Genomic DNA, 13,760 nt, shown 5'->3' with positions numbered 1-13,760 from the left:
AGTAGAAGTACTCAATAACAGAAGATGGATTGAAGATCTTACAACATTTTTCTACTTTATAGCATTACTTCTCAGGGGAAAAAAAAAAGTATAATAAAAAAAGGTGAGTATTTTTCAGACTAACAAGAGACCCACACAAATCACAGGGGATAACATATCTCACTTTCTGAAAGCCCTGGTTTTGAAAGCAATCCTGTTAAACTGTGATTGACAATTTTCCTCCCTGCAAAGGCATTCTGTACTGTCACTTCCCTATAGCTCATGAGAAGCCTCAGAGCTCATTTTACCCCCAAAGGTAAGACAGCTGAGCTCTGTTAGATTTCTTCAAATACTTCAAATAAAGATTAGAAAGAAGATAGTCTTCTCCCTGTAGAAGAGAGAAAATATCAAAGATAAAGGAATAATTTAAAATACCTCCAGAAAAAAAAAAAAAAATGTTTTTTTAGAAATGTAGAGTGAAGATTACTTTTTGGATAGCCATCCCAGTATAAGCAGACAATGAAGTCTAAGAAGACTTAGAATGAAGTTGGATACTGGATAACTAGGGGCAAGTTTTATAGCAAATTGCTTTCAGTATGCCCAGATACCAGGAACAGGGCAGCTACTGGATAGACTGAATGTCTAAGTCCAGCTGCTGGGAAATCAGGGCACAGCTAATTCACTTGTTGCTAAAATATGTACACCAAATGCACAAGATGAATTGGCAGTCTCATAAATAGCAAAGAAAAGTGCAAGATTTAATCTAAAGTACAGTGATTGTATTGAGTCTAAAGTGCAAACAGATCTATATATTTTACTTTCTTCTGATGACAAGAAGCACCAAAGAAACTTGAAAAAATACTAAGAATTCTGAAATAAGCTTTTAAAATGTAAAATGTAACTACTTGGAAACTAAAATGTTTGTACTGTATTGTGACAATTAGAGTAGAAGAAAATGCAGATGAAAAGCTCTTTTGCATGGGAATGTATTAATAAATACAGGACACTTTTGTTTTGCCTGTACTTTTTAGCTCTTTAGCCTTTAGGGAATAATGGTAGTTTGGCAGCTAATTACCCTTAATGTATCTATTAAGGTCATTTTTTTAAAGCTTTAATTAATTACAATTTTTTTCTTTTCAGTTTCATTGGCTTTCCTGAAGCTAGCTGAGGACTAGATACCTAGGCACCTAGGTGGAAACTAATTCAAATTGAAAACCTGGCTAGCTGTAGTTTGGATCAAAGAACTTTTATTTTTGTGATACAACAGGTGTTAAACAAGCACAGACAGAATTAGCTTCTTCTTGAAACATATAAATATACTTTCCATTATATTCTACTCTAACTTAGCATCCCATTCCAGTTTTAAAAGTTTTCCTCCAAAAAAAACCAAAAAACCAGCATTTTGTGGAGAGCTCTTTAACAAGTATATTACAAAGGTCATTTTTAAAATAACAAATACTTAACATTCATAGCATAGTTTTTGCTAGTAACATGAAAATGCTTTAGGAACTGCTACTGCCCTTTCAGAATCAGAAAAAAAAATAAAACCAATCACTCTTTTTCATCTCTGTGTTGGCAACTGACTTACTCTGAAATCTGAGGAAGTCATAGTGACTTGAGAGCTTTTAACCCTCAACTTGCCTGGTTAGGAAGGTGCAAGGTTTCCCTGTGACAAGCCACGGCAGAGGCAGCCTTTCTCAGGAAGGACTTAAATGTCCAGCATCTGTTCCTGACATATTGAGGATATTTGTTACAGCAGGACTAGCAGGCAAGAGGAAATTTCACAGGGGCAAGTAGGGAGCTGCAGATACAGAAACATATTTTTAAAGGTGCTGATGCATAATTCATTGTATAGTTCCTATTGTTGCAGCTGTTCAGAACTACCAGTGTTGTACTGTAAACCAAAAGAGCAGAAGAGATTAAATATATAAGTATAATCTCTTTTTAATAGGACTGTTTTGAGTATACATGAATTATCCACTCTGCAAGATAAGTAAAGAAAATAGACTATTTTTTTTTTTTCTTTTTCTTTTCATGTCCTTATGATATTAAGATAAAATTAAGTAAGACAAGAATATAAAAGAAATAGAAAACCAAGATACAACTGAGTGCATGAAGCTGTATGAGTTTGATAAGATTTTACTTTGGATATTCTATAAGGTTCACTATTTTCATTCAGATGAAAACATGAGAAGAGAGTTATGTGAATGTTAAAACAGGACAAAATTCTCACCAATGTGATAGTACAGATGAAATCCTGTTTGAGGGGAAATAACTTATTTGTCTTTAATTTGCTTACAGTAATGAAACTGTGAAACTAAACATCTAGTTAAAGCCTATATGTATAGAATATGAATGATAATTCAAAGATGATAATACGTATAATATATGAATAATAGATTTATACTACTCTATATCCCTATTTTACATTTTATTAATATCAATATATAATACAAATTTTGGAAAACTAAGGAAAGTTGATGATTTCCATAAGATTACCACAAGATGGTAATATGAAGAAATACAGAAAGTTATTCTGTACAAAACACAACTAACATTAATAATCCAAAGTAAAACTCGAGGACAGTCTTCTATCCCTCCTCCAATACTTTTCATCACTGTAAGGGAGCAAGAGCATCTTTGTGATATGAATGCTTTCCTGTACAACTCTGTCAGTAAAGTCTTTCAAGTGTAAATTGAATTTATGATTTCACAGCCACAAAAATCACATTATCACAGAATTGCCAAGAGTGGAAGGGAACAGTGGATCCACCTGGCCCAACCCCTGCCCGAGAAGGGATACCCAGAGCAGGATGCCCAGGACCCAGGTCCACATCCAGGTGGCTTTTGTATATCTCTGGGGAGGGAGATTCCACAGCCTCTCTGGACAACTTATTCCAGTGTTCTGTCACCAGCACAGCACAGAATTGCTTCCTGGTGTTTAAATGGAATCCCCTGTCTTCCCATTTGTGCCCACTGCCTATTATTCTGGCGCTGGCCACCACTGAAAAGTGTCTTATTGTCTTCTTCGTACTTTACATTCATGTATTTATAGCCATCAGAGAGATGCTGCCCAAGCATCCTCTCTGATAAGCTAGCAGTATTATCTCTCAGCTTTTTCCTCACAGAAGATATATTCAAATCTCTTTATTGTCTTGAGACATGGAGGTGATCCAAGACAACCTGCACAGCTTCACCACAGGCAGATTGAACACATCAACAGCAGCTCAGCAGAGAAGGACGGAGGGGTCCTGACAGAAGGAAAACTGGACATGAACCAGCAGTGTGCAACCTGGAAGACCAACTGTATCCCAGGATACATCAGGAGAGCAGGGGTCAGCAGGGAGAGGGAGATGATTGTCTCCCTGTGCTCTGCCCTTGTGAGAGTGCCCATTTGGAGTACTGCATCCAGTGCTGGGGCCCCCAGTACAAGAAGGATGCAGAGATGTTGCAGAGGGTCCAGATGTAGGCCATCTGAAGATTATCAGAGTGCTGGAGCACCTCTACTATGAAGAAAAGTGGAGGTAGTTGTGCTTGTTTAGGTTGGAGAAGAGAAGGCTCTCTCACTGCAGCCTTCAAGTACTTGAGGGGAGCTTACAGGTAGGAGAAAGACCAACTTTTTATATGGTCTAATAGCGATAGGACAAGTGGGAATGGCATTAAACTAAAAGAGGATGTTAGGAGGAAATTTTTTACTCCAAGGGCGGTGAGGCACAGGAACAGTTTGCCCAGAGAAGTTGTGGATGCTCCATCTCCGGAGGCATTCAAGAACAGGTTGGACAGAATCCTTCACAGCCTGATCTAATGGTTGACAACCCTGTCCATGGCATGGGGGTTAGAACTAAATGATATTTAAAGTCCTCTCCAACCTAAGCCATTCTAAGATTAAATGATTCTATGGTTTGCAGCCCTTTTTCTCTTCAATATGTCTCTGTCTCTCTTAACAATGAGGAGCCCAGAACTAGACAAGGAACTACAGGTGTGCCCTCAGTAGTGCTGAGCAGTTTACATGACAACATTTTGGTTTTTGTTTTTAAACAAAGCTACTTGCACTCCCCCCCAAAAAAAACAAGCCCACCACTTCCACATAAATCTTAAATAGGAAGAATAGAGATTCACAAGCAAAAAAAAAAAAAAAAAAAAAAAAACCAAAGTACATTTGTGTACAGATTACCTGACTTTAAATAAGCAAACAATTTTCACTCTTGCAGTGATCATAAGTTTATTGCCGTTTTTAAATTGAAGCCTTTTAATGTTCAAGCATCAACATATCAGTAGAAATGGCTGTATTGTATTCATGAAGTTAAAGTGAATAAAAATAGAACTTAATTTATGCAAGTAATTCAGTAACAGCTTTTTGTTCATTCACATGTAGAAGAGGAAGACAGGCTTCCTTTTCCTCCTCATATTTGCTACTATAACAATTATATTCCCTCTATGTGAGTACTCTTGACATTTGTCTTCACCCTCTTATGCAATATAATGACTTTGGCTGCCCAAATATCATGCTCTAAGAACCCGTAGACAATTTGTTCCTTCATCCATCCAAATTCTCCCTTCATCAGCCAATAATGAGTACTATCATAGAAACATGATATGATTCTATGATAATATCTCAAAGAAAACATAGCAAGAATAAACACTGTAATCCACAGCTTGATCAGAAAACAGTGGTTTTGTATTGGCATAAGAAGTAGGTAAATTATGCTTGGTATAAAGATTTTGACATAGTCTTCATTTATTGCTGCTAAGCAACAACTGCTAATGAGTCTTCTCTATACTTAAGACTCAAGGGCAAAATAAATCTGAAACATAAATTAAAATATTAAAGGAGCTTCAACTATTGCAAGGAAGGAATTGGTAACTGACAGTTTCTGAGACTACACATTTAGTAAATAATTATGCTATGTTTTTTCTAAGGATATAATTTGCTTTTTTTTTTTTTTTTTTCTTCCTCACCAGAGTATTCTTTCAAAGTAATTTGTTTTGGCTTTTCAGCATTAGAGATCTGTTTCCTCTTTCCTTAGCCATGATTTTTTGAGCTAATGGAAAATCAGAATGAAGTATAAATAATAAAGGGAAAAGAACATAATTCAATGGGAAACATTACAAGGAGTCATTCTATAGAACTGTGAAGACATGCATTGAACTCATATTTCATATGTCAACAATTGAGCATTATGTTGTTTTTAAAAGACAAGTGTTAAGGACTAAATAATAAAAATATTTTCAGCGTGTCATAAATAATCCAAGAATCTGTTGGAAAAAATATTAAAAAATGCAGTTATTCCAATAGGAAATGCATAATGAAAACACATTTCTAATACTTTATACATGAGAGTTATGTTGCCACTTAAGAAGTAGATCTAAATAATTCTTTCTAATTCTTAGCAGAAATGACATGTCCACAGACAAAGTAATCCACATTATGAGTGACACATCCTCATGACCCTCTTCTTTACCCACTTCAAGGGGCAAGCCCCTCTTATGCTGCAGACCCCAGAGATAAATGTAGTACTTTTAGTAGGGTCTCATGAGAGCAGAGAAGGGGAGAGAATGACCTCCCTCAACCTGCTTATCACACTTCCTTTCATTCAGCCTAGGATATGATTGGTTTTCCGGACTTCAAGTACACAGTGCTGTCATGTTGAGCTTCTCATCAATCAAAACTCTTAAATGTTTATTGCTGAAAAGCCCCCTCAGTGTTCCTTTTCATCCATTCACCCCTCAGTCTGTGCTGATACTGAGGATAGCTCCACCCAACTGCAGGACTGTATACCTGGCTTTGTTGAACTTCATGAGGTTTCCACAGGCCTACATATCAGGCTTGTCAAGGCCTCCCTGGATGGCATCCCTTCCTTTCAGTATGTCAAGCACACCACACAGTTTGGTGTCATTTGACTCCTAGCTCAAGTGTATCATGGATTACACATGCAAATAGAAATTACTCAACTTACATGTAAACCCAAGATTTACATGGGGGAAGGGGGGGGGAATATTCAGGGATCATACAAGCAAACTTAATTCTTGCCATTCAAAATTTTCAAACCTCATTCTTTTCAAGGCCTTTGACATCATCCCCCACCACATCCTTATCTCCAAATTGGAGGGATGTGGATTCGATGGGTGGACCACTCAACGGATAAGAAATTGGTTAAAAGGTCGCAGACAGAGGGTGGTCATCGGTCATCAATGGCTCTATGTCCAGATGGAGGCTGGTAACAAGCGATATCCCCCTGGGGTCTGTCTTGGGACCAGTGCTCTTTAACATCTTTATCAATGACATCAATGATGGAATCGAGTGCACCTCAGCAAGTTTGCTGACAACACCAAGCTGAGTGGTGCTGCTGACACAGTGGAAGGAAGAGATGCCATCAGAGGGACCTTGACAGGCTTGAAAGGTGGGCCCGGGTGAACCTGATGAGGTTAAACACAGCAAAGTGCAACGTTTTGTGCTTGGGCCGGAGGAATCTCAGGCATCCATACAGACTGGAAGGAGCAGCCCTCGAGAGCAGCCCAACAGAGAAGGACCTGGGGGTCTTGATGGATGAAAAGCTAATGTGAGCCAGCAGTGTGCTCCTGCAGCTTGAAAAGCAAATGGAATCCTGGGCTCCATAAGAAGGGCAGCCAGCAGGGACAGGGAGGTGATTGTCCCCCTCTACTCTGCTCTTGTGAGGCCCGATCTGGAGTACTGTGTCCAGGTCTGGAGCCCCCAGTACAAGAAAGACAGAGAGCTGTTGGAGAGGGTCCAGAGGAGAGCCACGAAGATGATCAGGGGACTGGAGCACCTCCCCTATGAAGACAGGCTGAGGGAGCTGGGCTTGTTCAGCCTGGAGAAAAGAAGGCTGCGGGGTGACCTCATTGCAGCCTTTCAGCACCTAGAAAGAGCCTATAAAGAGGAGGGGAGCCAACTCTTTGAAAGGGTAGATAACAGCAGGACAAGGGGAAATGGTTTTAAATTGAGGGAGGGAAGATCTAGGTTGGATGTCAGGGGGAAGTTTTTTGTTTTTTGTTTTTTGTTTTTTTTTTTTTTTTTTTTTTTTTTTTTTTTTTTACACAGAGAGAGTGTTGAGGTGCTGGAACAGGCTGCCCCAGAGAGATTGTAGATGCCCCATCCCTGGAAGTGTTCAAGGTCAGATTGGACAGGGCCCTGGGGAGCCTGGTTTAGTATTAAATGGGGAGGTTGGTGGCCCTGCATGTGGCAGAGGGGTTAGAGATTGATGATCCTTGAGGTCCCTTCCAACCCTGGCCATTCTGTGCTTCTGTGATCTTTAATCCAATTTTTGGGTGTGTACACAATTGGTGCATTCAAGTATGTATTTACAAGGAAAGAAAAGGGTAACCAAGCTGCGAAGGATCTAAAACAAGTCTTATGAGAAGCAGTTGAGGGAAGTGGGATTGTTATGTCTGAAGAAGGAGAGGCTTCTCAAGAGAGACCTTATCAGTCTCTACAACTACCTGAAAGGAGGTTGTGGCAAGGTGGATGCCTGGCCTTTTCTCCCAGGTATCTAGTGATAGGATGAAAAGGTTTGGCTTCAAATTTCACCAGGGGAAATTCAGGCCTGATATTTTAAAGAATTTCTGCTCAGAAGGAGGGACCTGGCATTGAAACAGGCTGCCCAGAGAGGTGGTTGAGTCAACATCCCTGAAGGTGTTAAGGAAAGGGTAAATGTAGTACTTAGGAACATAATCTAATGGACAGCTAGGTGGATGATTGGAATAGATGATTTTAAGGTCTTTTCCAACCTTAACGATTCTATGATTCAACTTCCTTTGAAAGTTATGGCACTGTATTAAGCATTTCAGTTTTCTAAATCTGCATCTCAAAGATTTATTTTACATCTCTGCCTGTTCAGGGATAAGCCACTGCTAACTTCTTAGGCTTTGAAGGGGAAGGAGAACATCCATAGCCTGGCTACCTTTTCTTCTGCTAACTACCCAGCTTTCCTATGCTATTTCACATCATATTTTTATTTTTTAAGCACTACAGTCTGAGCCAAGGATAACAAAATATCAGAAAATTTCAGAACAAGGAGAGAATAGACACATTACAATTGTCTGCTAGAGGGTTAGACTTATTTGTACAGGAGATAAAGCTTTCTTGACAGCCAGTTCAAGGCTGCTGAACAAATTTCAGTAGGAATTAAGAACAAACATATAGCAGAGAGTACATCTATTCAATTATTTAAAGAAAACCTGCATGATTCGTCCTTGTAGAGAAAAATAAAGAAGGGCTTGCATGGGAGAGATTCATAGTACACAAACCATAACGTGGGCCCAAATAGAAAACCACTGCCTGAGACAGGGTGATCGGATGAAAACTGCACAGGTTGGGGCTTCCTGAATATCCTTATGCTAGAGCAGGAGCTTCGGGATTTTCTTGAAACCCATTCTATATTTCAAAGGCCCTGTGAACTCTTTTTTTAAAGATGAAAAGCAGAGTGGTTTCTCCTGTTAGGAATAGCATTTTTTATTTTCTACTCATTTCTTTATTTATTACATTAATATCTTGAAAGCATACAATTACTGCAGACAAACTTATAAAGCCAAATCAAAACTAAGGATAGGTGAACAGCACCTGACCATCTTGCACTGACAAAAGGCTATAGAGGCCACCAAATAGAGCTCTGTTCCAAGTGAACTGTTAAACATACCAACACAGAGCACAGTGACAACTCTTTCATTTGTATATCTATGCCTGAGGAACCACTTTCTGAATATGTTGACCTACAGTTTCAATAAAAGGAGTAACAAGACTTACAGCTGAATAAAGAGAATAACTTGTCAAGTGTACATAGTCATGAGAAAACACATCTGTAATCACAATCTTCCCTGGTGTAAATATATTAAAGGTAACATATTTACAAGGATTTAAGTTGTTTTAATTGGAATTATTTACTTTGGACTTTAGCTTACTTTTCTCATTGCAGCTGTTGTTTTGCTGTTGTTCTTGTTGGATTTTTTTTTTTTTTTTTGGCTTTTTTCCAGTGATTTCTTTACATTTATTTTTCTAACACAATTTAAAATAAAATCAAATGAATATTCTTGGTTGAGTGTAAATGAAATAAAATGGACAACTGGTATTGGAAATAATCGCACATCTGGACTACAGTAACCAGATGGGAACTTTCCCATCCAAGGGACTAAAATTATCATGTGTATAACCATGATATGTTCGCTGCCCAGCAAGGATACTATTTTTTCTTCAGGACACATGGAACATTGTGAACTTGTTTTAAATAATTCAGCAGAATATTAATAATTCCACAACTCTAAGATTCATAAGTCTGCTTAAATTAGCTATTTGTATAAGCAAAGTATTCAGTACACAGTTTTACTCAGGGAAAAAGTCAAATGTAAATTCAAAAATAGTTTGGAACACTGAATTTAAACTGAAATGACAAATAGTCAGTGGATGTAGCATTTGAACTAGCACTTAAATATTAACTTTTACCTCTTAGTAGTTAAACCTATACAAATTCTAGCATGAAAAGATATGACTGAGGCTCTCTAATTTTATGTAATTTATAGAGGCAAAGATGCTGCATATGACTCCCAGTGAAACTGGTCAAGTCAACATCCTTGAAATATGATAATCACAAATAGAAATCCTTAATATATGTTAGTTAGGAAGAAATAAAGGAAAAAGAAATCTAAACTATAAATGCTAATAGCAGATAATAGGATGTGGGTATGGGTGAACATCTGAAACTGATTTTAATACTGTCAAGTGAAAGCTTGCACCTTGCAGTCATCACAGTGTCTTATTGTTAATTTTTACTATACCTTGACCAGCTAAAAGTGTAATGCCCTGAATCTACCAGTTAACAGATACCAAACAGAAACACCTACCAGGAGGCTGATCAACCATTGCACTTTGGCACAGAGTGAGAAAACTGGAGCTGAGATCCCGTAGAAAAAAAAAAAGCTAGTACAGAAAAGGAGGAGAATCTGAAAAAAAGTGATGTTGAAGAGAAGGGGGCTGTTAAGGAAATTGGCAAAAATCTTGGCTGGAGGAAAAACGTAAAAGGAGTCTCTTTGGAGATCAGAGATATGCATGGAAACAAATGCCATGGTATTCCCAAGACTAAATGCTTTGCGTTGCAGCTTACAAGGAATCAGTGGGACAGTCTGCATGGATTTCCAACCAAGTCAAGACATAGTAAATGAGATGATGAAGAGGAGCAAGTGGGTGTGGCAAAACCATGTGTGGTAAAAGCTTTAATCTGATTAGTTCTTAAATAAACTTCATTATTCAGATCCAACATGGGTTGTCATGTACACTGTATCACCCTCACCAGTGGCTTAACTGGCAATAAAGATGTCATTTTGAAGAGACTGAAAATGTGTGATTGCTCTTGATGAAGAATGTAACTTTAAAAGGAATAAATGTCACTAAACAAGGAATATCCTAGATAATAAGTCTGATTAAGCTGACTAGAGAACTATATTCCTCAAGATGGTGAGGACTGTCCCATGCAACAAGTTCATTTCTATACTGATAAAAGTAGCCATCAGAAATGTAGTTTCTTACTACTGTAAAATGGTCATAAGAAGTCCTGTTTTCACTGCTGTGATCACTACTCTTCATGAGTAGTATACCATATTAGAATGTGTTTTCCTTATTGTCCTTCTGAACGTGGATTTTCATTATATCCCAGTGTAGAGGTAGTTCTTAATTTTTGAATCAATTTCTTGTGCTCTGTTTTGTGTTTCTACCACTAAAAGAGATACTGACTTAAACATTTCAATCTTTCTGCTTGCAAACTTCTTTAAATTCTCAAATAAATAGTGTAGCAAGAATTCAAAATCATACAAATCCAGGAGTAATAAAAAAAATATTCCTTATGTATCTTTTAATTAATTATTATTACTCTTACTCTGAATACAGTCTGTCAGGTGCAACAGTTATAAGTTTTCCAGGTAGCCAATAAACCACTATTACATTTCCAGATGTACTATTAGTTGTAATTAAACCAGAGTGCTGCTAAACTAGTTCTGAGGAATACAATATATACAGGTTATTTTAGTCTAAAGGTTATTCTGAAGTTGAATTCATAGTCTCTCTTTTGGGTACTTAAGAAATCGAAGTGGATAACATACTAAACTCAGTATATCCTTATGGTTTTCTAAAGAAATAAGGAGATAGTTGAAGGGCATTCTTGTAGAGTGGTTTTGAAGTGTTTGGAATTAAAGGAAAAAATAAGTTTTTTTTTGTTTTGTTTTTTTGTTTTTTAATTTTTCTGTTTGTTATATACCAGTTGGTACACAGTTCTACAAATAACTGCAACAAGGACTTACAAGCCAAACATACCATCTCAAATATTTTACAATCTCAGAATTGGATATAAAAAATAGGAGAGCATATATTGTAGTGATTCAAAAATCTAGTAAATTATTAAGTGAAATAAATATTTTAAGTACAGGAAATTTAGATCATATAACATACAAGATTATCATTCAGATTTGTATATTCCTGTAAACCAAAAAAAAAAAAAAAAAAAACTAAACTATAATAAAATAGGAAAACTGAATTAATATTTATCTTTGATGTGGTTATCATAGATTTACAAATTCAGAATAAACCAGCAGGGAAGGGATCTCAGACAGCTATCTAGTCCAGCAGCATGTTCAGATCTGGGCCAACTGTGAGACCACACCACACTGGAACAGGTTGCCCAGGGAGGTTATGGACGCCCCATCTATGAAGGGGATCAAGGCCAGGCTGGATGCAGCTTTACGCAGCCTGGTCTAGTTGTTAGCAACTATAATGCTATAATGTGGTGGAAAGTACAGTAACAACAGTGGGGTGGCAAAGTCTTTAGTTACAGCAAACAAGAACAAGCCCAAACACAGCAGCCACAGTTGGAGAAATGAAGGAAAAGAGCTACTTACCTTCAGAAGATCTTTGGTAGGCAGGGATCTCCAGCAAAGAACTTTTGCCTTTACTGCCAACCCTTAAATGAGATCTGGGAAGGAGTGGATTCTGGCTCCACCCCGTCTGGTTACTCAGGTGTATTGCATGCACTTGAGCTCCCCTGGGACACCCTTTCCTCCAGCTGCTCAATCACTGGTTCAGGCCGTTTATTTCTGCTACAGGAACCCTGCCTAGAGCAGGTGGTTGAAACTAGATGATCTTAAAGGTCCTTTTTGACCTCAGGACATTCTATGGTGATCCAATTTCTCAGAGCTTTATGTGCTCTGGTCATGAAAACATCCAAAGAGAGAGACTGCACAACCTTTCTGGCAGCTCATTCTCAACCATTCTCCTGCTGAAAAGCTTTACCTTATATCTAGCCAGAACCTGTCTTGCTGCCATATGGTCCTCCTCAAGCCTTCTACCTTCACAAACAGAATCAAGGAGACTAGCTCTAGGGTCCCCATGCCCTGAGTATTCTTTCCCAGTGTCTCTCTGACATTATTTTTGGTGTCCATGTAGAAAAGTAGCAGATGAGATGTCTTGGGTGCCAGTCAGGCCTGAAAACTCTCTTCACAACATTCTGGATCCAAGTGCCTGGAAAGCAGACCATCACCTATGACAGCAAACAAAATCAGGAAATAGGTGACCTGCAGGCCACTACCTACTGCTGCTCAGCCTCAATGGAGCCACTGTTCACTGCCTGCTGAGATCTGGATGGCAGTATTCTGCCCTAGGGCTCAGTCTGGGTCCTGGGGACTGTACACCCTATGTTGGAGATTATGCCACATGGTGCCTCTTATTTTTCTCAACCTACGCTTCAGTCGAGGTTTCTCCTGGCCCACTTTTCATGTCTGCTCTGATAAATGCTTGGACACACTAGGTGTACCAGATATATTTTGTCTGCTAAATATTCAAAGAGATAACCTTCTCACTAACATGCTTTTCTGGTGTGTTGAAACTGATTAAGATGAAAGATTTTATTAAATCAAAAGAATTTAAGTTAGAGCCGAGCATAGTGAGTTTAGTTTCTTTCCTTGGAAGAACATTATACATTTCTCTCCCATCAAGGATCTAGGTGAATATGTGCACAACTATGGTAAGATACAGGCAGAAAAAGACATTTGTGAGAAATTAATACTCGGAAATATCAAAAATCAAGTTTATATCCTCTGAGGGAGTGGATTAGTTATATTTAGAAAAAAAAAAAAAAGTAATGAGGAAAAAATGCATGTTTAGACTCAAAAATTAGGACAAGGCAAAGTACAAATACAAAGAAACATAAATATTGCTATGAGAGTTAGTTCTACGGTTAAAATGCTTATGGGATCATTTTGAGACAGCTAAACAAACAAAGAAAATGGTTAATCTCTGTCGTCACTAACTACTGGAAAATGATTTTGCCTCTCATTCATGAGTAACAGAGTAATCTGGTTATAAAAAAAACACTGAGTATGAGCAATGAAGTAATTATTTTTTGCAGCATTCAAGATGTACCGTCACCATTTCCCAAAACAGAGAATTTTAACAGTGATGTGACAGTTTAATGGAAGACCATGGAGACCAACTACTTTCTATGCTGTTACGAGGTGAGATAACCATGACAAAATGATTTCTGCATGTGTCTATAGGGAGCCCATTATGAGTCTATCATGCTGGCATTACAGTGTGAAATTATGATGGGGAAAAAATCATTCAAATTTGTACCGCATGACAATGTTGTTCCATCATGAGTTAATGATATATAACCACGAAAATACAAGCCTTTTTTTAACCTGTATCCTGATTAGAAATCTGCCTAAACACTAAGTTTTGATTCACTTGTTGTGCAAAAAAACCTGATGTAGATGTAAATTATCAGAAT

General features: G+C 37.9%; 1 protein-coding gene across 1 annotated transcript in view; it reads right to left on the bottom strand.

The window, feature by feature from the left end:
- Positions 1-11,907, bottom strand: part of LOC149919154 (uncharacterized) — a 34,824-nt gene extending 22,917 nt beyond the window's left edge. Inside the window, exon 1 of the mRNA XM_090136214.1 lies at positions 11,875-11,907. The gene's annotated coding sequence lies outside the window, so the exon portion shown is untranslated. The remainder of the gene's footprint in view (positions 1-11,874) is intronic.
- Between the last annotated feature and the right edge of the window lie 1,853 nt (positions 11,908-13,760).

Source organism: Phasianus colchicus, chromosome 2 (genome assembly GCF_987193195.1).
Source record: "Phasianus colchicus chromosome 2, bPhaCol1.hap1.1, whole genome shotgun sequence".
Lineage (NCBI taxonomy): Eukaryota > Metazoa > Chordata > Aves > Galliformes > Phasianidae > Phasianus > Phasianus colchicus.
The sequence above is the reverse complement of the archived record's forward strand: the minus strand, read 5'-3'. Positions and strand labels throughout refer to the sequence as shown.